Below are 27,144 nucleotides of genomic sequence, written 5' to 3'. Positions count from 1 at the left end.
TTTACCTCAAGGGTTGGGAAATATAGTCATTTAAATGCAATTTGAAGCAGGAGGTTCTGTTACTCAGGAGAAGAAAAGGAAAATGGCTACTGAGACCAATCAGTAACATTTGCCACCTTTTTCTAAATAGAAGTTCAGTCTAGATTTTCCATGACTGAATAATCTTTAACGTAAAACAGTATTTAATGGACAATTTAAACTTCCAGTGACACCTTGACACCTTCCCTTGCAGTCCCTGAGGGAAAACAGTCTTTCTGCCCCATTGATCCCTTCAGCTAATTCTAAAGTCAGCCTTTTACACATGACTTCATCAATAAATACATTGTGTATATGTACCATAGCTTTCTTATCCATTCATCTGCTGATGGACGACCCAGAGGGATGGAATGGGGAGGGAGGAGGGAGGAGGGTTCAGGATGGGGAACACATGTATACCTGTGGCGGATTCATTTTGATATTTGGCAAAACTAATACAATTATGTAAAGTTTAAAAATAAAATTAAATTAAAAAAAAATACACACACAATACTGTGAGTGGCAAAAACTACTGCCTTCATTTTCATTTCTAAGGATAGCTCTAAATTTTAACTATTACTCTAAAAAAATCTATAGGGAACATAACTTGTTTATGCTTGTTCCTTCCAGTAGCTTTAACTAAAGCTTTCTTCCCATTATCAAAATAATAATAATAATAATAATAATGAACTGACATATAAAAGGACTATCTGCAGCATCTTGCAATATTTTCACCTTTGCTCTAGAAACCATTAGGCCTGAGTTTCAGTCTCAACCATGCCACTTACTAGCTTGTGTGGTGTTTCTGGAAAAATAATTTACCTGTTCTAATCCTCAAATTTGCAAGCTTCCTAAGTGGCACAGTGTAAATAATCTGCCTGTCAATGCAGGAGACATGGGTTCGATCTCTGAGTTGAAAAGATCTTCTGGAGGAAGAAAAGGGAACCCGCTCCGGTATTCTTGCCTGGAGAATTCCTTAGACAGAGGAGTCTGGCGGGCTGCAGTCCATGGGGTCACAAAGAGTCAGACATGACTGAGCATGCACAAATCCTCAAATTTACCTGTCTTTAAAGTGAGTATGGCAGTTTGGAAACATGGCTGTGGACTTTTTTATACCACTCCCACTGAGAAGTAGATTCCATGTCCCCTCCCCTTGAATCTGGGCAGGCCTGTGAATTCCTCAGCCAATATAAAGTAGTAAGGGAATCACTGTGTGACTTCTGAGCCCAGATCATCAAAGAAGATGCAGCTTCTGCTTTTTGCTCTATAAGACTTGTTCTTGGAATCCTGAATCACTACGTGAGAGGCCCAGCTACCCTGGGGCTAGCATGCTGGAAAACATCTCAGTCAACAGTCCCAGTGACACTCAGCTTTCCAGACATACCTAAACCCTACCTTGCCCCCACTCATAAAATAGAGCCGCTGAGAGCCTCCAGACCAATCTCTCTGCCATCTGACTACCACTGAGTGACTTATGTTAATGCCACTAGGAACAGAAGAATTAGATGAACCTGCCTGAATTTCTGACCCATGGAACTGTGAAGCAGACTAAAATAGTGAAATTAAAGTAAGATTAATAGTAAAATTAAACCTGCTAATTTGGGGGTAGTTGTGCTACACAGCCGTGGGTAACCAAAACCACAAGGGAGTAAACTACTTCAATGGCCCCTTTCTGCTCTGATATTCTAGGATTTTATGAGTTAGAAATGGAGGTACAGCTACCTCATTTTCACTGACCACAAAATCTTCTCCATGTCTCTTATATTTCTCTTCCCAGATCCTCACCAGCATTACATAATTAATTAATTAAACATCCATCTTTAAAGTAATTGCTCTGCGGCAAAAGGATAACTCCTGTAATGATGCAAATAATATTTGGTCATTGCTTGGGAAGCTGATATTTTCTATAACCTTGGAAATTTTGAAGGTACTCTAAGACTGCTAACAACAAGCAGCATCTATTGATACAAGTCAGTGAAGAGCTACCCACATCAATTTTCATACCTTGACTTCAAGGGAGATGTTTGGGAATGGTGGGTCCTTAACCATCAGAACTTCAATTCTCTTAATTGACAAATACTGCTTAGCACTGGAAATATAAAGAGATATACAACACAATCCCTGTCTTCCCAGGTGCCTCAGTGGTAAACAACCTGCCTGCCAATGCAGGAGATGCAAGGGACAAAGACTTGATCCTTGGGTTGGGAAGATCCTCTGGAGAAGGAAATGGCAACACACTCCAGTATTCTTGTCTGGAAAATCCCATGGACAGAGGAGTCTGACAGGCTACAGTCCACAGTGTTGCAAAGAGTCAGACATGGTTGAGCAACTGAGTATGCACACATGCACTGTCTTCTAAGAGCTTTTAGGCCTGTGGGAAGATGTGTAAAAATAGAACATTTCAATTTGCATGATGTAAGACTGAAGGTATGTGCTGGGAGCTATAAGAGACAAAAGAAGAACAGAGATCTCCATCAGAGATGCAAGTATGGTTTCAAGGAAGCAATTAAAAATGACCCTTGAGCTGAGTCTTAAAGGATGCACTTGATTTCTCAGGAGAAATGACCAGGGGGATGGCAAGAAGGCTGGAAACAGCTGGCACGTGGGTGGAACCACTGCCTGCACCTTTCCTCTGCTCTGCTCCCCAAATTAGCACCAACTGTTTATGCTGGCCTCTTGGGCCCAAACTAGACTCTAAGAGAAATTGATGACTACTTTCTTACTATCAATACTTCCTTTTGCTCTGATCAGAGTCTGTCCTGTGGTCAGTCCACCCTCAGTAAAGCAGCTACTGCTGCTGCTGCTAAGTCACTTCAGTTGTGTGTGACCCCATGGACGGCAGCCCACCAGGCTCCTCTGTCCACAGGATTCTCTAGGCAAGAATACTGGAGTGGGTTGCCATTTCCTTCTCCACAGTAAAGCAGCAGCCTCTCTCAATAGTTGGTGCACCTGACAGGCCCTGAAACTTTTGCAACTGCTCTCATGTGTTCATCTTGTGTTCTTCTTTCCTTCTACCGAAGGGCCATAGCCCTTGGCTTTATGTGATCTTAGAACTGTTCTAGCCTAAGTCTGATGAATAGAAAGCCCTATATACAAAGTCTGTATCATGATTGCACTTCTGAAGTCATCCCAGGGCGGGGGAAAAAGATTATTCTGTAGAACTAAATTCACCTCTTATTTTACTTATATATTTATTCAATGTTTTATGTTGTGATAAAAGTCACATAATATAAAACATACTGTTTTAAACATATTTAACTGTACATTTCAGCTACACTAAGTACATTCACATTATTATGTGAATCTCACCATCATCCTTGTCTGAATTTTTCACTTTCTTAAACTGAAACTCTGTCCCCATTAAATACTAACTCTGCATCCCCCAACCCCTGACCCCTGCCATCTCCCAATGTACTTTCTGACTCTATGAATTTGACCTCTCTTAAGTGGCAAAATTCACCTCTTCTTGAAAATCTGTTTTTCACCTATGTGTTTCCTCTTTCTTAAAGGACCTTCATGTTGAGTGACCTCATGCCTTATAATATAATTTTCTGTCAGAAGTCTTGGAGATTCTTCAAGGCCCTTTAACAGAAACTGCAACTTCTGCCTTTCCCCTATCACTCTTTGAAAGTTTCAATATATCTTCTCTACTGCTGGAGGCCTTCTCCTGAACACAAGGTAAGATTTCTTGTGGATTAAGAGAGAAGGTCCTGGGGGCTGGGAAATGCTCTCCAGCTTCCCATCTCCTCTCACCCTCACAAGTGAGCTGAGCAGAAGAGAAAATTCTGTCCCCAAAGACAAACCAGCTTCTAAGGATAGTCAAAGCTAATTCTGGGTTTTCTATACTCCAGGATATTTCCAACGATCTTCAAGGAGTGTTATCAGATTCATAAAACACAACCAAGAAATCATTTTTTTTTTTTACTTCAATTTGAAAAGCCTTGTCACTTGGTTCTTCTAGACTGAGGGGGGACATACTGAGAGCCATCCCCAGTAATCTTACAACCCCAAAGACATTATCACCCACTGACCACCAATGTCCTTTGAACTCTTTGTTCTCAAAATAACTGAAAAAGAATACTTCAAGAGAGATAACAGATTATGAAGCAAAGGCATGTGCAGTTTTAAATTCTCAATTTGCCTTTCTGTGCCTGCGACTCTACCTTTAACAAACAGGGATAATATTTTTGCATATCTTCTATCTCACAAGGCTCTTGGATGAGTAATTAGAAATTGTAATTGAGTGTCTGAAACTTTAAGTCTGAAACTTTCTTTTATGTGATGGATATCACCTCCAAAAGTGGTGGTATTGCTTTTATGAATTTCATTTTGCAAATGAAGAGAGTCATACAATGCAGGCATCACATCACTTCACTGAAAGTTATTGAAGGATTGAAAGTGTCGAGGTTGCCCATATTTTCAGGGTGGAGAAAACAGCAATGATGGGAGATGCTACTTCTGTGTCTAGGAGGGACGGCCCTGCAACTGGCCATCATGAGAAATGGCAAGGCACAGAAAGAACTCATCTCATCCCAGCAGCAGCAGCCTGCCAGCTTCCTTTGCTTTGGGGATTTTGACATAGTTATGGGTTGGTTATAGGACTGGGTTACCTCCATACCATCTGGGCTACCTCCATACCAACTGGGCTACCTTGGGTGTTTCATTAGAGAATGCCAAAGAGCTTCCTGCTAAGTTAGCCTTTTCTCCTCATTCATTTTTTTATCCTGAACATGACTTTCTTTGCAGAAAGGAGGGAGTCCCAAAGTAGTTAGCATTCTCCCTCATTTTGGATTTCAGTGGCTACAGGAGGAAGAGAGGGTCTTTTACTCTTCTTTTTTTCATATTTGCCTCTGAGTGGAACCCCATCTGAATGCTTGCTCGAGTTTGGCATAGCTCTTTGTGTAAAGAGGATATTTCTTTTTCTTATTTTCATAAGAACACTGAAGAGAGGTCATCATAGGCTAGCCCAAGACCCCTTCCATTCCAGAACCAAGGCTGTCTGTCTGCCTCCTCCCCAACCCATATGGTCTCTGGTTTCCCCACACCCCCTGCTCCTTCCTAGGGTCTTTGCATTAGAACAGCCAAAACACGTACATGGGACCCAAGCCCACACGTATTTATCAGAGACTTGAGACAATGAGTGGAGCCAAATTTTAAAACAAAGCAAAACACTGCACAAAATAAACTGCTTGCATTTACTTTAATCTCTTTCCTTCCCTCATCATCCTTCTTGATTGCTATTTATTTTTCAGTATTTCTCAGCAACATGAGCAGTTTTGTTTCTGCTCTGTTTTCTATCACTTTTCTCCAGACAGCCACAGGCAGTGAAGCAGACCTAAGACTGCCATCTTGTGCTCAAGATGGTTATCATTGTTTCTTTTGAAATCAAAAGTGATTTGTGGAATTTGGGAGAAGGCCTTGAGGTTCAGGTCTGATGTCCTCTGACCTAGGTATTCCCAGAAGCTTTTGAAATTTCCCCTCCTTTGGCATTACTTTTTCTTGGCCTTCCCTCTTCAGAATGCTATGAGTCATCCCTTAGTTGAAAGCCATTTTTTCCCAAATACTCCAAGTGTGCCTTAGAATAATTATAGTTGATGTGCCACTAGCTAGGCTTTTATGATTGGGCCCAGTGGCTCTGGGGCATTTAATAACTAAGGCGTGACACGTAGTTTAAAACCAAATACCTAGTGAGTATTCTCCACATCCCACTACTATCTCTGCATTGGAAACTGACCACACACAGATGGTGAAATATATGCCAGGACCTGGGCTGGATATCCTGTGGGGCCAAGATCCCAAATGTGCTGTGCTCAGAAGCTTCAGTTGTGTCCAACTCTTTGCAACCCCATGGACTGTAGATTACCAGGCCCCTCTGTCCATAGGATTTTCCTGGCAAGAATACTGGACTGGGTTGCCATGTCCTCCTCCAGGGGATCTTCCTGATGCAGGGATGGAACCTGTGTCTTCCTTCATCTCCTGCGTTGCTGGCAGATTCTTTACCTGCTGAGACATCAGGGAAGCCCAAGATCTCAAAAGGCCTAGAAATAACCAGATAGGCTACTCTCAGGTGACATTTTAATGCCAATCACAGTAGAAAGTGGATTTACATCATTAACATGGGAAAGACAGAGCAAAGGAGAAAGGTAGGGGAAATAGAAGGAAAGGAAAGAACCACAGGCCAAGAGAAACCTAAAATGATCATAGGTGCAATGGGCCAAAAGGAGAGAAGAGAGGTCCATAGAGGAACAAGCACTGGACCAGTAAAACAATAATCCCAGAAAAACAATGACAAGGGAAGGCAACACTGACAAGGGCTCACAGTGTCAGGGAGTCCACAGGGATCGTCATGAACTGGAAAGGGAATGTGCCAGCCAAAGAGCTCAACTCAAGGACCCAGTTGCCAGGGAGGAATATAGCTCTACAATACTGAATCTTCTGATGTTTAAGGAGAATCTGTAAATTTACATTTGCACATGAGATCTTCACATTTTTTTTTTAAGTTGGTTCAAAAAAAAAAAATACTGTGTGGGACAAACCTGCATGTAGACCAGAATCAACCTGTGGCAGCTGGTTTAAGACCCTCCCCTATGCCAGACACAAAATTCTTATTGAAACATGGGTGCATAAATAGATACAATACTGTACCTCCATCCTGTGTCTCATTCAAGAAAGTTTGTGCAAACTCAAGTAAGGTAATATCATTGATGGTATGACTTACTTCATTTCTTTTCAAAAAGCATTCACACAATTAGACATCTACAAGCAAAAAAAATAAAATAAAATAAAATAAAGGACCTTGACCTTAACTTTATTCCTTATACAGAAGTTTGTTCAAAATGAATCATAGGCTTAAACATAAAACATAAAATTGTAGAAGTTTTTTATTGTTTAAAAAAAGCATAGTACCTAGGTGGAAGAAAAAACATATAAAAGGAGGAGCCAAAGCGCTTTCTCTTGGACTCTCTCTCTCCCACGTGCTTGCACTCTTTCTCTCACTCTCTCTCTCTCTCCTGCTATCTTCTAAATAAAATAGAGCTGTAACACTGAAAAAAAAAATAGTAGAAAATGTTTGCAATCTAGGATTAGGCAAAGAGTTCTTAGATTTGACATAAAAAATGTAATCCATTGAAAAAAATTGATAAATTCGACCTTATCAAAATTAAAATTGTTTGTTCTACAAAACATACTGTTAACAGGATGAAAAGACAAATTACAGAGTAGAAGATATGTTTACAAACCACATAACCAACAAAGAGACTTATGTCTAGATTAAATCAAGAACTCTCAAAGCTCAACATGAAAAAAAAATACACAATCCAATCAGAAAATGAATCAAGACATGAAAAAATATTTCACCAAAGAAGAAATACAGATAACAAATACACAAAAAAATTAAAATCACTTTTTAGGAAAATGCATATTAAAACCATGATGGAAATATCATTATACATCTACCTGAATTACTAAAATTAAAAATAGTGATATCACTAAATGCTGACAAGGTTCACTCAGTTGTTGGTGGGAGTATAAAATGATATGATCACTCTCAAATATAGTTTGGCTGCTGCTGCTTCTGCTGCTAAGTCGCTTCAGTCATGTCTGACTCTGTGTGATCCCATAGACGGCAGCCCATCAGGCTCCCCATCCTTGGGATTCTCCAGGCAAGAACACTGGAGTGGGTTGCCATTTCCTTCTCCAATGCATGAAAGTGAAAAATGAAAGCGAAGCTGCTCAGTCGTGTCCGACTCTCAGTGACCCCATGGACTGCAGCCTACCAGGCTCCTCCGTCCATGGGATTTTCCAGGCAAGAGTACTGGAGTGGGGTGCCATATAGTTTAGCAGTTTCCTCTAAAATTAAAAATGTACTTATAAAATGACACAGCAATTGCACTTTTGGGCATTCATCCCAGTGAAACTAGAACCTATGTTCACACAGAAACTTTTACTTGACCATTAATAGCAGTTTTATTCATAATAGCCAAAAATCCCTTCAGCAGGTTAATTGTTAAACAAACTGTGGTATATGTACACCATGGAATACTACTCAGCCCTAAAAAAGGATCAGCTATGAAACTGTGGATACACACAATAACTTGGATGGACCTCAAGGGAATTATGTCAAGTGACAAAAAGTCAATCTCAAAAAGTCAAATGCTGTATGATGCCCTTTGTATAATATTCTCAAAATAACAAAACTGTAGAGATGGAACACAGATTGGTGGTTGCCAAGGGTTAAGGATTGGCAAAGGGAAGAAAGAGATGGAACAGATTGGTGGTTGCCAAGGGTTAAGGATTGGCAGAGGGAAGAATGTTAAGGATTGGAGGGTGGGTATAACCACAGGGATGAGTATGAAGGATTCCTGTGGTAATGGTGCAATTCTGCATCTTGAATATGAATGGTAGTTACACACAGCTACATGTATGATACAATGCATTCAACTACACACACACACACACAACGCAAACACAGATGAGAGTAACTATAACTGGTGAAACCTGTATCAGCTCTGTAAATTGTACCAAAGTCAATGCCCTGGTTTTGATATAGTTCTATAGTTATGCAAGATATAAATACTGGGCCAAGGGGAGGCAAGGAGGCCCATGGAACCTCCTTGAGTATTTCTTTTCAGTTTCCTCTGAGTCTGTAATTATTTCAAAATGAAAAAAAAATTTTATAAGGGGAAAAAAAACTTTATTTAAAGTTACTGGAAAGTACAAACACAAACAAGTTATATTCCCTATAGATTTTTTTTGAATAATGGTCAAAATTTAAAATTATCCTTAGAAATTAAAATAAATTGCAGCACATTAAATATAAATAGTAATATATCATTCATGCTACACTTTGCAACAGAACGTAGCACACTGTGCATCCCTGCACCTGAATTGAAAATCTAAGCCCTTCTCCTTCCTTCCAAACTGGATTGCACTTAAAATAACCCCATACAGTAGATTTCACAATTACTGACTAATCCAGTGGCCTCAGAAGAAACTAAATCAAACATCCCAGGAACAAAAGCGTCTTTGTCATTCCCCAAAATCCCATCGGTTCAGGACTTTCCCTCACGTTAAGTGAACTGTGAGTCACCTGCCTTAGAGATTAGTTGATGAATAATGAATGCTCACAAAGACAGTGGAGTGAGTGGCTCAGTGTATTAGCCAGGACAAGCTAAATGCTCTAAAAAACAACCCCTAGTTCCAAGTGTTCTAACAAATAGAAGTTGATTGCTCACTATGCCAAGTCCAAAGCAGGCATTCCTGATTGGATGAATCTTCTCCCATGGTGACTCAGAGGATCCAGGCTCCTTTAGGCTCATGTACTCCATCTTCTATACATACTTGCTCCAGCATCACTCAACTGAAAACAGCAGCAAAGAGGGAATATACTGAGTGGAAACAGGGTGCTTTCCAGGTCACTCGGGAGCAGCATGCATCAGTTTCTCCAGCACTACTCACAGGATTGTACCTGCAAGCAGGTGGGCTAGGGAATGCCATTCAGCTGAGTGCCCAGGTAGAATGGATTTGTTGAGCACACAGCAAGTCCCTGCTGCACAAATCTTTGTCAAGGCCCTCTTCCTGAAAGTGGAAGTTATCTGCTGAAAGACTAAAGAGGAGATGGGATAAGAGGCAACATGGGATTGAAGTAACTGGAGTGTGGGTCACAGAAGGTTCTATATGGAAGTTTTATTTGCAGGAAATACCAGTAAACTATAACTTTTCAGCATTCAGAGGGATCCTGAAATTTCTACACAACTGAAAATTGCCCTTACAGCTGCAGTGGTGTGATCCCATATATTTTGTCAGTTATATTTCTTGTTACTTAACTGATATCATGCTTAAAATTATTCACTGAGTGTAATGGTTGTACACTGTAAATTATTCAGACTTCAATTCTCCCCTCCCATTTCTTAAACATGAAATAATTTTTATTCTCAAATAGAGCCACAAAAAGAGGGAAACTCATCTCCCACTAAATCCCTCCCTCTCAGCTAAAGCTGAGAGCATAAGATGCCCATAGCTTCTAGAAAATGCAATTTTCCAGTCATCTTTCTTCATAGTACAGAAAACTGCAAGAACTTACAATTAAGAAATTCAGTTACATCATGAGGAGATGACCCAGAAACACAACTCTTCCTTGGCCACACCCCCCAACTGGACTAAATTTGGCTTCTCAATGGCACAGATGGGTTATAAAAAGACTTAGTCATCATAAAAATGCTGTGAATGTGAAACAAATCCTATAAATATTTATGAAAGATCCATTTCTAGCCCAAGATGGGAAACATGGTTTATCTCTACCCAACAGCCCCACCAAATAACCCATGGAAATGCCCCTCTGATTCTCAACTCCCTACAAAATCCTTGCATGTACGCATCAGATCAGATCAGATCAGATCAAATCAGTCACTCAGTCGTGTCCGACTCTTTGCGGCCCCATGAATCGCAGCCCATCAGGCCTCCCTGTCCATCACAAACTCCCGGAGTTCACTGAGACTCACTTCCATTGAGTCAGTGATGCCATCCAGCCATCTCATCCTCTGTCGTCCCCTTCTCCTCCTGCCCCCAATCCCCCCCAGCATCAGTCTTTTCCAATGAGTCAACTCTTTGCATGAGGTGGCCAAAGTACTGGAGTTTCAGCTTTAGCATCATTCCTTCCAAAGAAATCCCAGGGCTGATCTCCTTCAGAATGAACTGGTTGGATCTCCTTGCAGTCCAAGGGACTCTCAAGAGTCTTCTCCAACACCACAGTTCAAAAGCATCAATTCTTCAGCACTCAGCCTTCTTCACAGTCCAACTCTCACATCCATACATGACCACAGGAAAAACCATAGCCTTGACTAGACGGACCTTTGTTGGCAAAGTAATGTCTCTGCTTTTGAATATGCTATCTAGGTTGGTCATAACTTTTCTTCCAAGGAGTAAGCATCTTTTAATTTCATGGCTGCAGTCACCATCTGCAGTGATTTTGGAGCCCAGAAAAATAAAGTCTGACACTGTTTCCACTGTTCCCCCATCTATTTCCCATGAAGTGATGGGACCAGATGCCATGATCTTCATTTTCTGAATGTTGAGCTTTAAGCCAACTTTTTCACTCTCCACTTTCACTTTCATCAAGAGGCTTTTGAGTTCCTCTTCATTTTCTGCCATCAGGGTGGTGTCATCTGCATATCTGAGGTTATTGATATTTCTCCCAGCAATCTTGATTCCAGCTTGTGTTTCTTCCAGTCCAGCATTTCTCATGATGTACTCTGCATATAAGTTAAATAAACAGGGTGACATGTACACATAGGACTCCTCATAAACAAACACTGCTCCCACCTCCTCCTCAAACAGGCTTCTGAGATGGTCTCTTCTGTTAATGCTGTCATCATGAATCTGATTGTCTGAGGTAGAAATCTGTCATCATGAATCTGATTGTCTGAGGTAGAAATCTGTCATCATGAATCTGATTGTCTGAGGTAGAAATCTGACTCATTCTTCCAGCCTTCTTTCTCCCTCACTAGCCTAATGAGAAGATCAGCAAGCTACTTGGAAGAAGATTTAAGTCACTTTTTTAAATCAAGCAGCCAAAAATTTCATTAGAAGTCTTTACCAAAACAACTGCCATTTTTCCATATACACATTTCTAAGTGAAACAGAAAAATAACAAAAACTAAACTCCTACAAGATTTTTTCACAAAACCAGCTGTTGGATCACTTAGCTGTATCTGCATTATCTACAGTCCAACAGAGAATAGGCAGGGAAGATTCATTTATGTTTCACTGGTTATAAACTCTAGACCAGAGGGTGACTTCATATACATTAGGAAGCCTTTGATAACAGTGAATAAAATAACCAGTGTTCCAGTTGACTGGAACATTTCCTCAGACGTTACTGTTCATGGAAGTTTGTACTGCTTATTAGAGAAGTTGATCATTCAGAGATTAGGAGCACAGTAGAAGGCATTTACCAGCATGCTGCAGTGCTAAAAATTCAGGTATGAAGGAAGGTTAGGTGCCCAGTGATATATGCATGGTGGACACTCAAAAAAAAAAGCAACTTTGGATAAAACTAGTAAAATATGTAAAGAATTGAACTGATGTTAGTTGTGCACCTCCTACATATCGAGTCTTTAGTCTTTATATGATGGCTGTTATTGTTCAGTCACTAAGTCCTGTCCTACTCTTTGTGACCCCATGGACTGAAGCATGCCAGGCTCCTCTGTTCTCCACTATCTCACAGAGTTTGCTAAAATTCACCTCACTTGAGTCAGTGATACTATCTAATCATCTCATCCTCTGTACTCTCCTTCTCCTTCAATCTTTCCCAGCACCGGGGTCTTTGCCAGTGAGTCAGCTCTTCACATCATGTGGCCAAAATATTGGACCTTCAGCTTCAGCATCAGTCCTTGCATTGAATACTCAGGGTTGATTTCTTTTAGGATTGACTGAATAATTTGCCTTGGAAATGAATCAAGATCATTCTGTTTTTGAGGATATATCCACGTACTGCATTTCAGAATCTTTTTGTTAACTATAGGGGCTACTCCATTTTTTTCTAGGGTTTCTTGCCCAGAGTAGTAGATATAAAGGTCATCTAATTAAACTAGCCCATTCTCATCTAAGATGTTAAGATTCATTCTGGCCATCTCTTGCTTGACTGTGTCCAATTTACCTCATTAGTTCAGTTCAGTTGCTCAGTCGTGTCTGACTCTTTGCAATCCCATGGACTACAGATCACCAGGCCTCCCTGTCCATCACCAACTCCCAAAGTTTACTCAAACTCATGTCCATTGAGTCAGTGGTGCCATCCAGCCATCTCATCCTCTGTCATCCCCTTCTCCTCTTGCCTTCAATCTTTCCCAGAATCAGGGTCTTTTCCAATGAGTCAGTTCTTTGCATCAGGTGGCCAAAGTTTTGGAGTTTCAGCTTCAGCATCAGTCTTTCCAATGAATATTCAGGGCTGATTTCCTTTAGGATGGACTGGTTGGATCTCCTTGTAGTCCAAGGGACCCTCAAGAGTCTTCTCCAGGGAGCGGTCCTAAGATGGCAGAGGAATAGGATGGGGAGACCACTTTCTCCCCCACAAATTCATCAAAAGATCATTTGAACACTGAGAAAATACCACAAAACAACTTCTGAACACTGGCAGAGGACACCAGGCACCCAGAAAGGCAGTCCATTGTCTTCAAAAGGAGATAGGACAAAATATAAAAGATAAAAAGAGAGACAAAAGAGTTAGGGGCAGGGACCTGTCTCGGGGAGGGAGTCATAAAAGAGGAGAAGTTTCCAAACACCAGGAAACTCTCTCACTGGCAGGTCTGTGGGGAGTTTTGGAATCTCAGAAGACAACATAACCAGGAGGAAAAAATAAATAAAACCCACAGATTACACGCCTAACTGCAACTCCCAGTGGAGAAGTAGCCCAGATGCTCACATTTGCCACCAGCAAGCGGGGACTAAACAGGGAGGTGCAGGCTGCATTGCTTAGGGTAAGGACCAGGCCTGAATGCCCTGAGGACAATCTGAGGGAGCTAACATGAGATAGCAGCTCAAACTGTGGGATTGCCAGAGAGAGGGAAAACAAGGGAAAAAGAAGAAGAAAAAGAGAGAGAGAACTTTCCTGCGAAAAGCTCTAACCTAAGGCACTGCTGGACACGCTCACAGAACAAAGGACTGAACAAATACCAGAGGAGAGCTAGCGGGCGCCAGACTGGCCCATTCTCCGCCAGAGGCAGGGAGGCAGGCGGGCGACAGCCAGAGCCGGAAGGCAAGGGGCAAACTCAGCCCCAGAGACAGCATCCTCTACCAAACTGCGAGCAGGCTCCCACTTGCTACCAAATTTCCTTGGATCCTGGACAGTTGACATCCACCAGGAGAGTTGCAGTCAGAGATCATGTCCCCAGAGGAGACACACGGGACACCTGAGACGGCGCTCCTGCTGTGCACCCAGGAAACCAAGCAGCTGGGACCAGAGAGGTGATAAGATGCACCGCCCACCTGGGGAGTGTGCCCTTGCCAAGCACCTGGTTGCCTGAGCTGCTCGGACCTGGGAAGGGCACAAAACACAGGCCCAACCAAGTCTGTGCTTTTGTGGAGTACCTGAGAACATGAACCTGAGCGGCTTAGACCTGGGAAGTGCACACAACCCAGGGCCCACCTTAGACAGTTCCCCTGCAGAGCAACCTGGAGCCTGAGCAGTCTAGAAACGGAAAGCACGCACACCGCGAGCGGAGGCTAACCCAGTGTGGGCCAGACACTGCGAGCACTCCCCACACATGCCAGTGATATTTATTTGCAGTGTTCCTCCCTCCCCACAACATAATTGAACAACTGAGCCTAAATAAATGACCACCTTCGCCCCCTTGTGTCAGGGCGGAAGTTAGATACTGAAGAGACTTGCAAGCAGAGGAAGCCAAAATAAACAAAGAAGAGGGAACTTCTTGGGGAGTGACAGGTGCAACAGATTAAAGCCCTGTAGTTAGCATTGGCTACACTGGAAGGGACTTATAGACCTTGAGAAGAAGTATAAGCTGGAACAAGGAACTATCTGAAACTGAGCTGACCCCACACTACCCCCAACAGTTCCAGAGAAATTCCTAGATATATTTTACTATTATCATTTTTTTATTTTTTTTATTTTAAGTTCTTTATTACTCCTTTATTTTTAATTATAAAACCTACTATTACTTTGCAAAAAAAAGACCCTATTTTTAAAGCAAATTTCATATATATATATATATATTTTATAACTTTTGTGATTTTTTTTTAAATATTGTGTTTTTGAAAGTCTAACCACTAGATCTTTAATCTTTGCTTTTTGGTATTTGTTATCAATTCTGTACCTTTAATAATCCAATATTCAGTACCCATTTTTACTTAGGAGTGTGATTACTGGCTTGATTGCTCTCTCTGCTTTTGACTCTCCTTTTTCTCCCGCAGGTCACCTCTATCTCCTCCCTCCCCCTTCTCTTCTCTACTTAACTCTGTGAATCTCTTTGGGTGTTCTGGGCTGTGGAGAACACTCAGGGAACTGATCACAGGCTAGATTCGTCTCTCTCCTTTTGACTCCCCCTCCTCTCCTCCTAGTCACTTCTATCTCCTTCCTCCTTCTTCTCTTCTCTATGTAACTCCATGAACCTCTATGAGTGTTCCAGACTGTGGAAAGCAAATAGGGAATTGATTACTGGCTAGATTGAACTCTCCCCTTTTGATTTTCCCTCTTCTCCTCCTGGTCACCTCTATCTCCCTCCTCCCTCTTCTCTTCTCCATGTAACTCTGTGAAACTCTCTGGGTGTCCCCCACTGTGGAGACTCTTTTCACCATTAACCTAGATGTTTTATCATTGGTGCTGTATGGATGGAGAAGTCTTGAGGCTACAGTAAGAATAAGACTGAAAGCCAAATGCAGGGGGCTTAAATCCAAAACTTGAGAACAGAAAACTCCTGACACCAGGGAACATTATGTGACAAGAGCTCATCCAAAAGCCTCCATACCTACACTGAAACCAGGCTCCACCCAAGAGTCAACAAGTTTCAGAGCAAGATATATCAAGCTAATTCTCCAAAAACGTAGGAACATAACCTTGAGCACAAAAATACAGGCGGCCAAAAATCACACCAAACCATCAGATCAGATCAGATCAGATCAGTCGCTCAGTCATGTCCGACTCTTTGTGACCCCATGAATCGCAGCACCCCAGGCCTCCTTGTCCATCACCAACTCCCAGAGTTCAGAGACTCGCGTCCATGGCATCAGTGCTGCCATCCAGCCATCTCATCCTCTGTCGTCCCCTTCTCCTGCCCCCAATCCCTCCCAGCATCAGAGTCTTTTCCAAGGAGTCAACTCTCCGCATGAGGTGGCCAAAGTACTGGAGTTTCAGCTTTAGCATCATTCCTTCCAAAGAAATCCCAGGGCTGATCTCCTTCAGAATGGACTGGTTGGATCTCCTTGCAGTCCAAGGGACTCTCAAGAGTCTTCTCCAACACCACAGTTCAAAAGCATCAATTCTTCAGCACTCAGCCTTCTTCACAGTCCAACTCTCACATCCATACATGACCACAGGAAAAACCATAGACTTGACTAGACGAAACTTTGTTGGCAAAGTAATATCTCTGCTTTTGAATATGCTATCTAGGTTGGTCATAACTTTCCTTCCAAGGAGTAAGCGTCTTTTAATTTCATGGCTGTAGTCACCATCTGCAGTGATTTTGGAGCCCAGAAAAATAAAGTCTGACACTGTTTCCACTGTTTCCCCATCTATTTCCCATGGAATGATGGGACCAGATGCCATGATCTTCGTTTTCTGAATGTTGAGCTTTAAGCCAACTTTTTCACTCTCCACTTTCACTTTCATCAAGAGGCTTTTGAGTTCCTCTTCACTTTCTGCCATAAGAGTGGTGTCATCTGCATAGCTGAGGTTATTGATATTTCTCCTGGCAATCTTGATTCCAGTTTGTGTTTCTTCCAGTCCAGTGTTTCTCATGATGTACTCTGCATATAAGTTAAATAAACAGGGTGACAATATACAGCCTTGACGAACTCCTTTTCCTATTTGGAACCAGTCTGTTGTTCCATGTCCAGTTCTAACTGTTGCTTCCTGACCTGCATACAAATTTCTCAAGAGGCAGATCAGGTGGTCTGGTATTCCCATCTCTTGAAGAATTTTCCACAGTTTATTGTGATCCACACAGTCAATGGCTTTGGCATAGTCAATAAAGCAGAAATAGATGTTTTTCTGGAACTCTCTTGCTTTTTCCATGATCCAGTGGATGTTGGCAATTTGATCTCTGGTTCCTCTGCCTTTTCTAAAACCATCTTGAACATCAGGAAGTTCACGGTTCACATATTGCTGAAGTCTGGCTTGGAGAATTTTGAGCATTACTTTACTAGTGTGTGAGATGAGTGCAATTGTGCGGTAGTTTGAGCATTCTTTGGCATTGCCTTTCTTTGGGGTTGGAATGAAAACTGACCTTTTCCAGTCCTGTGGACACTGCTGAGTTTTCCAAATTTGCTGGCATATTGAGTGCAGCACTTTCACAGCATCATCTTTCAGGATTTGGAATAGCTCAACTGGAATTCCATCACCTCCACTAGCTTTGTTCGTAGTGATGCTTTCTAAGGCCCACTTGACTTCACATTCCAGGATGTCTGGCTCTAGGTCAGTGATGACACCAGTGATTATCTGGGTCGTGAAGATAAACACCACAAAACTTACTACTGGACACTTCATTGCACTCCAGAGAGAAGAGATCCAGCTCCACCCACCAAAACACTAATGCAAGCTTCCCTAACCAGGAAACCTTGACAAGCCACTTGTTCAACCACACCCACAGGGAGGAACCTCCACAATAAAGAGGAACCACAAACTTCCAGCATACAAAAAGGCCACCTCAAACACAGCAACCTAAACAAGATGAAAAGGCAGAGAAATATTCAGCAGGTAAAGGGAAATGATAAAAGCCCACCAAACCAGCAAAAGAAGAGGAGATAGGGAGTCTACCTGAAAAAGGATTCAGAATAATGATAGAAAAATGATCCAAAATCTTGAAAACAAAATGGAGTTACAGATGAATAGTCTGGAGACAAGGATTGAGAAGATGGAAGAAAAGTTTAACAAGGATCTAGAAGAAATAAAAACATCAATCAATAATCAATAATGCAATAACTGAGATCAAAAGCACTCTGGAGGGAATCAACAGTAGAATAACTGAGGCAGAAGATAGGATAAGTGAGGTGGAAGATAGAATAATGGAAATAAATGAAGTAGAGAGTAAAAAAGAAAAAAGAATTAAAAGAAATGAGGACAACCTCAGAGACCTCTGGGACAATGTTAAATGCCCCAACATTCAAATCATAGGAGTCCCAGAAGAAGAAGACAAAAAGAAAAGCCATGAGAAAATACTTCAGGAGATAACAGTTGAAAACTTCCCTAAAATAGGGAAGGAAATAGCCACCCAAGTCCAAGAAACCCAGAGAGTCCCAAACAGGATAAACCCAAGATGAAACACCCCAAGACACATATTAATCAAATTAACAAAGATCAAACACAAAGAACAAATATTAAAAGCAGCAAGGGAAAAACAACAAATAACTCACAAGAAGATCCCCATAAGGATAACAGCTGATCTTTCAATAGAAATTCTTCAAGCCACAAGGGAATGGCAGGACATACTTAAAGTGATGAAAGAGAAAAACCTACAACCCAGATTACTGTACCCAACAAGGATCTCATTCAAATATGAAGAAGAAATCAAAAGCTTTACAGACAAGCAAAAGCACAGAGAATTCAGCACCACCAAACCAGCTCTTCAACAAATGCTAAAAGATCTTCTCTAGACAGGAAACAGAAAAGGCTTATAAACTCAAACCCAAAACAACAAAGTAAATGGCAATTGGCTCATACTTAACAGTAATTACATTAAATGTAAATGGGTTGAATGCCCCAACCAAAAGACAAAGACTGGCTGAATGGATACAAAACAAGACCCCTATATATGATGTCTACAAGAGACCCACCTCAAACCTAGGGACATATACAGACTGAAAGTACAGGTCTGGAAAAAAATATTTCACACAAATGGAGACCAAAAGAAAGCTGGAATAGCAATACTCATATCAGATAAAATATACATTGAAATAAGGGCTGTGAAAAGAGACAAAGAAAGACACTAAATAATGATCAAAGTATTAATCCAAAAAGATATAATAATTATTAATATATATGCACCCAACATAGGAACATCACAATATGTAAGACAAATGCTAACGAGTATGAAAGGGGAAATTAACAGTAACACAATAATAGTGAGAGACTTTAATACCCCACTCACACCTATGGATTGATCAACAAAACAGAAAATTAGCAAGGAAACACAAACTTTAAATGATACAATGGACCAGTTAGACCTAATTGATATCTATAGGACATTTCACCCCAAAACAATGAATTTCACCTTTTTCTCAAGTACATACAGAACATTCTCTAGGATAGATCACATCCTGGGCCATAAATCTAGCCTTGGTAAATTCAAAAGAATTGAAATCATCTCAGGCATCTTTTCTGATCACAATGCAGTAAGATTAGATGTTAACTACAGGAAAAAAAAAAACTATTAAAAATACAAACATATGGAGGCTAAACAACACACTACTGAATAACCAACAAATCACAGAAGAAATAAAAAAAGAAATCAAAATATGCATACAAATGAATGAAAATGAAAACATAACAACCCCAAACCTGTGGAATTCAGTAAAAGCAGTGGTAAGAGGAAGGTTCATAGCAATACAAGCCTACCTCAAGAAACAGGGGAGAAAACAAATAACCTAACTCTACACCCAAAGCAACTAGAAAAAAAGAAGAACTGAAGCACCCCATGGTTAGTAGAAGGAAAGAAATCATAAAAATTAGAGCAGAAATAAATGCAAAAGAAACAAAGGAGGCCATAGCCAAAATCAACAAAGCTAAAAGCTGGTTCTTTGAGAAGATAAATAAAATAGACAAACCAGTAGCCAGACTCATCAAAAAACAAAGGGAGAAGAATCAAATCAACAAAATTAGAAATGAAAATGGAGAAATCACAACAGACAACACAGAAATGCAAAGGATCATAAGAGACTATTATCAGCAACTATATGCCAATAAAGTGGACAACTTAGAAGAAATGGACAAATTCTTAGAAAAGCATAACTTTCCAAAACTGAAACAGGAAGAAATAGAAAATCTTAACAGACCCATCACAAGCACAGAAGTCAAAACTGTAATCAGAAATCTTCCAAAAAACAAAAGCCCAGGACCAGATGGCTTCACAGCTGAATTGTACCAAAAATTTAGAGAAGAGCTAACACCTATCCTACTCAAACTCTTCCAGAAACTTGCAGAGGAAGGTGAACTTCCAAACTCGTTCTATGAAGCCACCATCACCCTAATACCAAAACCAGACAACGATGTCACAAAAAGAGAAAACTACAGGCCAATATCACTGATGAACATAGATGCAAAAATCCTTAACAAAATTCTAGCAAACAGAATCCAACAACATATTAAAAAGATCATGCATCATGACCAAGTGGGGCTTTATTCCAAGGATGCAAGGATTCTTGAATATCTGCAAATCAGTCAATGTAATACACCACATTGACAAATTGAAAGATAAAACCCATATGATTATCTCAATAGATGCAGAGAAAGCCTTTGACAAAGTTCAACATCCATTTACGATAAAAAAAAAAATTAAAACTTCCAGAAAGCAGGCATAGAAGGAACATACCTCAACATAATAAAAGCCATATATGATAAACCCACAACAAACATTATCCTCAATGGTGAAAAGTTGAAAGCATTTCCCCTAAAGTCAGGGTGCCCACTCTCACCACTACTATTCAACATAGTTTTGGAAGTTTTGGCCACAGCAATCAGAGAAGAAAAAGAAATAAAAGGAATCCAGGTTGGAAAGGAAGTAAAACTCTCACTGTTTGCAGATGACATGATTCTCTACATAGAAAACCCTAAAGATTCCACCAGAATATTACTAGAGCTAATCAATGAATATAGTAAAGTTGCAGGATATAAAATTAACACACAGAAATCCCTTGCATTCATATACACTAACAATGAGAAAATTGAAGGAGAAATTAAGGAAACAATTCCATTCACCATTGCAATGAAAAGAATAAAATACTTAGGAATAAATATACCTAAAGAAACAAAAGACCTATATAGAAAACTATAAAACACTGATGAAAGAAATCAAAGAGGACACAAATAGATGGAGAAATATACTATGTTCATGGATTGGAAGAATCAATATAGTGAAAATGAGTATACTACCCAAAGCAATCTATAGATTCAATGCAATCCCTATCAAGCTACCAACGGTATTTTGCAGAGAGCTAGAACAAATAATTTCACAATTTGTATGGAAATACAAAAAACCTCGAATAGCCAAACAATCTTGTGAAAGAAGAATGGAACTGGAGGATTCACCCTGCCTGACTTCAGGCTATACTACAAAGCTACAGTCATCAAGACAGTATGGTACTGGCAAAAGACAGAAATATAGATCAATAGAACAAAATAGAAAGTCCAGAAATAAATCCATGCACCTAGGTACACCTTATCTTTGACAAAGAAGGCAAGAATATACAATGGAGAAAAGACAATCCCTTTAACAAGTGGTGCTGGGAAAACTGGTCAACCACTTGTTAAAGAATGAAACTAGAACATATTCTAACACCATACACAAAAATAAACTCAAAATTGATTCGAGATCTAAATGTAAGACCAGAAACTATAAAACTCCTAGAGGAAAACACAGGCAAAACACTCTCTGATGTAAATCATAACAGCATCCTCTATGACCCACCTCCCAGAGTAATGGAAATAAAAGCAAAAATAAACAAGTGGGATCTAATTAAACTTAAAAGCTTTTGCAATATGAAGGAAACTATAAACAATGTGAAAAGACAACCTGCAGAATGGGAGAAAATAATACCAAATGAAGCAACTGACAAAGAATTAATCTCAAAAATATACATGCAACTCCTGCAGCTCAATTCCAGAAAAATAAGCGACCCAATTAAAAAAAATGGGCCAAAGAACTAAACAGACATTCTCAAAGAAGACATACAGATGGCTAATAAACACATGAAAAGATGCTCAACATCACTCATTATCAGAGAAATGCAAATCAAAACCACAATGAGGTACCATCTCACACTGGTCAGAATGGCTGCTATCCAAAAGTCTACAAACAATAAATGCTGGAAAGGGTATGGAGAAAAAGGAACCCTCTTACACTGTTGATGGGAATGCAAACTAGTACAGCCACTATAGAGAAAAGTGTGGAGACTCCTTAAAAAACTGGAAATAGAACTGCCATATGACCCAGCAATCCCACTGCTGGGCATACACACCAAGGAAGCCAGAATTGAAAGAGACACGTGTACCCCAATGTTCATCGCAGCACTGTTTACAATAGCCAGGACATGGAAGCAACCTAGATGTCCAGCGGCAGACAAATGGAGAAGAGAGCTGTGGTACATATACACAATGGAATATTACTCAGCTATTAAAAAGAATGCATTTGAATCAGTTCTAATAAGGTGGATGAAACTGGAGCCTATTATACAGAGTGAAGTCAGAAAGAAAAACTCCAATACAGTATATTAATGCATATATATGGAATTTTGAACTGTGGTGTTGGAGAAGACTCTTGAGAGTTCCTTGGACTGCAAGGAGATCCAACCAGCCCATTCTAAAGGAGATCAGCCCTGGGTGTTCTTTGGAAGGAATGATGCTAAAGCTGAAACTCCAGTACTTTGGCCACCTCATGCGAAGAGTTGACTCCTTGGAAAAGACTCTGATGCTGGGAAGGATTGGGGGCAGGAGAAGGGGACGACAGAGGATGAGATGGCTGGATGGCATCGCCAACTTGATGGACATGAGTTTGAGGGAACTCTGGGGGTTGGTGATGGACAGGGAGGCCTGGCGTGCTGCAATTCATGGAGTCGCAAAGAGTCGGACATGACTGAGTGACTGAACTGAACTGATGGAATTTAGAAAGATGGTAATGATGACCCTATATGCAAGAGAGCAAAAGAGACACAGATGTAAAGAACAGACTGTTAGACACTGTGGGAGAAGGCTAGGGTGGGATGATTGAGAGAATAGCATTGAAACATGTATATTATCATATGTGAAATAGATCACCAGTCCAGGTTTGATGCATGAGACAGGGTGCTCAGGGTTGGTGCACTGGGATGACCCTGAGGGATGGGATGGGGAGGGATGTGGGAGGAAGGGTCAGGATGGGGAACACATGTACACCCATGGCTGATTCATGTGAATGTATGGCAAAAACCACCACAATGTTGTAAAGTAATTAGCCTCCAATTAAAATTAAAAAAAAAAAAAAGTCTTCAACACCACAGTTCAAAAACATAAATTCTTCAGTGCTCAGATTTCTTTATAGTCCAACTCTCACATCCATACATGGCTACTGGAAAAACCATAGCTTGACTAGACTGACCTTTGTTGGCAAAGTAATCTCTCTGTTTTTTAATATGCTGTCTAGATTGGTCATAACTTTTCTTCCAATGAGCAAGTGTCTTTTAACATATTTAACAAAAGACTCTGAAATATCGTATATGGGTGCTATCTCAAAAATGACAGAATGATCTCAGTTCATTACCAAGGCAAACCACTCAACATTACAGTAATTCCAGCCTATGCCTCAGCCAGTAATGCCAAAGAAGCTGAAGTTGAATGGTTCTGTGAAGACCTACAAGATCTTCTATAACTAACATGCAAAAATGATATCTTTTTCATTACAGGGTATTGGAATGCAAGTAAACCAAGAGATACTGGAGTAACAGGAAAGTTTGGCCCTGGAGTACAAAATGAAGAAGGCTAAAGTATAACAGACTTTTATCAAGAGAATATGCTGGCCATAGCAAGCACACATTTCCAACAACACAAGAAACGACTCTACACATGGATGTTACCAGATGGTCAATACTGAAATCAGATTGACCATGTTCTTTGCAGTCATAGATGGAGAAGCTCTATGCAGTCAGCAAAAATATAATCTGGAGCTGACTTTGGCTGAGATCATGAGTTCCTTAACGCAAAATTCAGGCTTAAATTGAAGAAAGTAGGGAAAACAGCTAGGCCATTCAGGTATGCTGCTGCTGCTGCTGCTGCTAAGTCACTTCAGTCATGTCCAACTCTGCGTGACCCCATAGACGGCAGCCCACCAGGCTCCCCCATCCCTGGGATTCTCCAGGCAAGAACACTGGAGTGGGTTGCCATCTCCTTCTCCAATGCATGAAAGTGAAAAGTGAAAGTGAAGTCACTCAGATGTGTCCGACTCTTAGTGACCTCATGGACTGCAGCCTACTGGGCTCCCCCATCCATGGGATTTTCCAGGCAAGAGTACTGGAGTAGGGTGCCATTCAGGTATGACCTAAATCAAATCCCTTACAATTATACACTGGAAGTGACAAATAGATTCAAGGGATTAGGTCTGGTAGACAGAGTGTCTGAAGAAATATGGACAGAGGTTCATAACATTGTACAGGAGGCAGTGACCAAAACCATCCCAAAGTAAAAGAATTGCAAGAAGGGAAAGTGTTTGTCTGAGGAGGCCTTACAAATAGCTGAGAAAAGAAAATAAGCAAAAGGCAAAGGAGAAAGGAAAAGATATACCCAACTGAATGTAGATCTCCAAAGAATAACAAGGAGAAATAAGAAAGCCTTCTTAAGTGAACAATGCAAAGGAATAGAGGAAAACAACAGAATGGGAAAGACCAGAGATTTTCTCAAGAAAATTGAACATACCGAGGAAATATTCCATGCAAAGATGGGCACAATAAAGAACAGAAATGGCAAAGACCTAATAGAAGAAGAAAAGATTAAGAAGAGGTGGCAAGAATACACAGAAGAACTGTATAAAAAGATCATAATGACCCAGATAACTATGATGTTATGGTCACTCACCTAGAGCCAGACATCATGAAGCCAAGTAGATCTTAAGAAGGATTACTATGAAAAAAGCTAGTGGATGTGATGGAATTCCAGCTGAGCTATTTCAAATCCTAAAAGATAACACTGTTAAAGTGCTGCATTCAACATGCCAGCAAATTTAGAGAACTCAACAGTGGCCACAGGACTGGAAAAGATCAGTCTTCATTCCAATACCAAAGAAAGGCAATGCTAAAGAATGTTCAAACATGCTGGCAAGGTAATGCTCAAAATCCTTCAAGTTAGACTTCTATAGTATATGAACTGAGAACATCCAGATGTATAAACAGGATTTGGAAAAAGAAACCAGAAATCAAATTGCCAACATCATTGGATAATAGAAAAAGCAAAGGAATTCCAGAAAAACATCTACTTCTGCTTCATTGACTACACTAAAGCCTTTGACTGTTGGATCACAACAAACTGTGGAAAATTCTTCAAGAGATGGGAATACTAAACTACCTCACCTGTCTCCTGAAAACCCTGTATATGGGTCAAGAAGCAACAGAACTGGACATGGAACAACAGACTGGTTCAAAATTGGGAAAGGAGTACATCAAAGCTGTATATTGTCATCTTGCTTATTTAACTTCTAGGCACAGTATATCATGAGTAATGTTAGGCTGGATGAATCACAATCTGGATTTAAGATTGCCTGGAGAAATATCAACAACCTCAAATATGCAGATGATACCACTCTAATGGCAGAAAGTAAAGAGGAAATAAAGAGCCTCTTGACAAGGGTGAAAGAGTAAAGTGAAAAAGCTGGCTTAAAAATTCAACATTCAAAAAACGAAGATCATGACATCCAGTCCCATCACTTCATAGCAAATAGAAGGGGGAAAGGTGGAAATAGTGACAGATTCTATTTTCTTGGGCTCCAAAATCACTGCAGATGGTTACTGCAACCACAAAATGAAAAGATGCTTGCTCCTTGGAAGGAAAGCTATAACAAATCTAGACAGGGTATTAAAAAGAAAAGATATCACTTTTCCAACAAAGGTCCATATAGTCAAAGCTATAGTTTTTCCAGTAGTCATGTATGGATGTGAGAATTGGACCATAAAGAAGACTGAGCACTGAAGAATTGATGTTTTTGAATTGTGGTGCTGGAGAAGACTCTTGAGAGTCCCTTGGACAGCAAGGAGATCAAACCTGTCAATCTTAAAGGAAATCAATCTTGAATATTCATTGAAAGGACTGATGCTGAAGCTTAGACTCCAAAACTTTGGTCACCTGATGTGCAAAGCTAACTCATTGGTAAGACTGAGGGCAGGAGGAGAAGGGTGCAACAGGGATGAGATGGATGAGATGACATCACGACTCCATGAAGGTGAGTTTGAGCAAAATCCAGGAGCTGATGAAAGACAGGGAAGCCTGGCATGCTGCACTTCATGGGGTTACAAAGAGTCAGACATGACTTAGTGGTTGAACAACAATTTACCTTGATTCATGAACCTAACAGTCCAGGCTCCTAGGCAATATTGTTCTTTACAGCATCAGACTTTACTTTCACCACCAGCTACTTCATTTATGCTTTGGCCCAGCAGCCTCATTATTTCTGGAGCTATTAGTAATTTCCCTCTCCTCTTCCCCAGTAGCAAATTGGACATTGTTTATCCTGGGGGTTTATCTTCCAGTGTCGTATCTTTTTGCCTTTTCATACTGTTCATAGGGTTCTCACAGCAAGAATACTGGAGTGCATTGCCATTTCTGAAATGGCAACCCACTCCAGTGTTCTTGCCAGGAGAACTGTACAGACAGAAGAGCCTGGCAGACTACAGTCCATGGGACTGCAAACAGTCAGACATGACTGAGCGACTAACACACACACACACCTCCAGTGGATCATATTTTGTCAGAACTCTTCACTATGACCCATCTGTCTTGGGTGGCCCTGAACAACATTGTTCATAGCTTCATTGAGTTACACAAGCCCCTTTGCTATGACAAGGCTGTGACCCATGAAAGGGACAAAATGGCTACCAGATAGATATACCTGTGTTCCCTCTTTGATGAATAGGGAAATGGAAGTTTTTTTTTTTTTTTTGCGTGTGGTTTAACTTCTGGAAGCATTTTGGGAGAATTAATCGGTCAATTGAAGGAAGAAAAGTGATTGAATTGAAAGAACCACTTAAGTACTTGGTATCTCAGTGGGGCTGGTCAAAGGACTTTCTGGGTACGTGGTGCTCAAGTCAACTGGAGCTGTGGAGAGGAGGATGTTTGATGAGACTGATTGGGGCAGGGGGACTTCCCTGGCAGTACAGCACATAGGCATCTGCCTACCAACGCAGGGGACATGGGTTTGATCCCTGGTCTGGGAAGATGCCACAGGCTGTGGAACAACTAAGCCCAAGCAGCACAACCACTGAGCTTGTGCTCCAGAGCCATGGAGCCAAAACAAGAGAAGCCCCTACTCACACAACTGGAGAAAGCCCCTGAGCAGCAATGACGACACAGCGCAACCAGGAATAAATTGATAATATTAAAAAAAAATAATGTAAAGATTTTATTTATTTATTTTTGGCTGTGCTGGGTCTTCATTGCTGCTAGGGCTTTTCTCCAGTTGCGGCGAGTTGGGGCCACTCTCCAGTTGTGGTACTCGGGGTTCCCATTGCAATGGC

This window comes from Bubalus kerabau, chromosome 4 (assembly GCF_029407905.1).
Source record: "Bubalus kerabau isolate K-KA32 ecotype Philippines breed swamp buffalo chromosome 4, PCC_UOA_SB_1v2, whole genome shotgun sequence".
Lineage (NCBI taxonomy): Eukaryota > Metazoa > Chordata > Mammalia > Artiodactyla > Bovidae > Bubalus > Bubalus kerabau.
Note: the sequence above shows the minus strand (reverse complement) of the source record.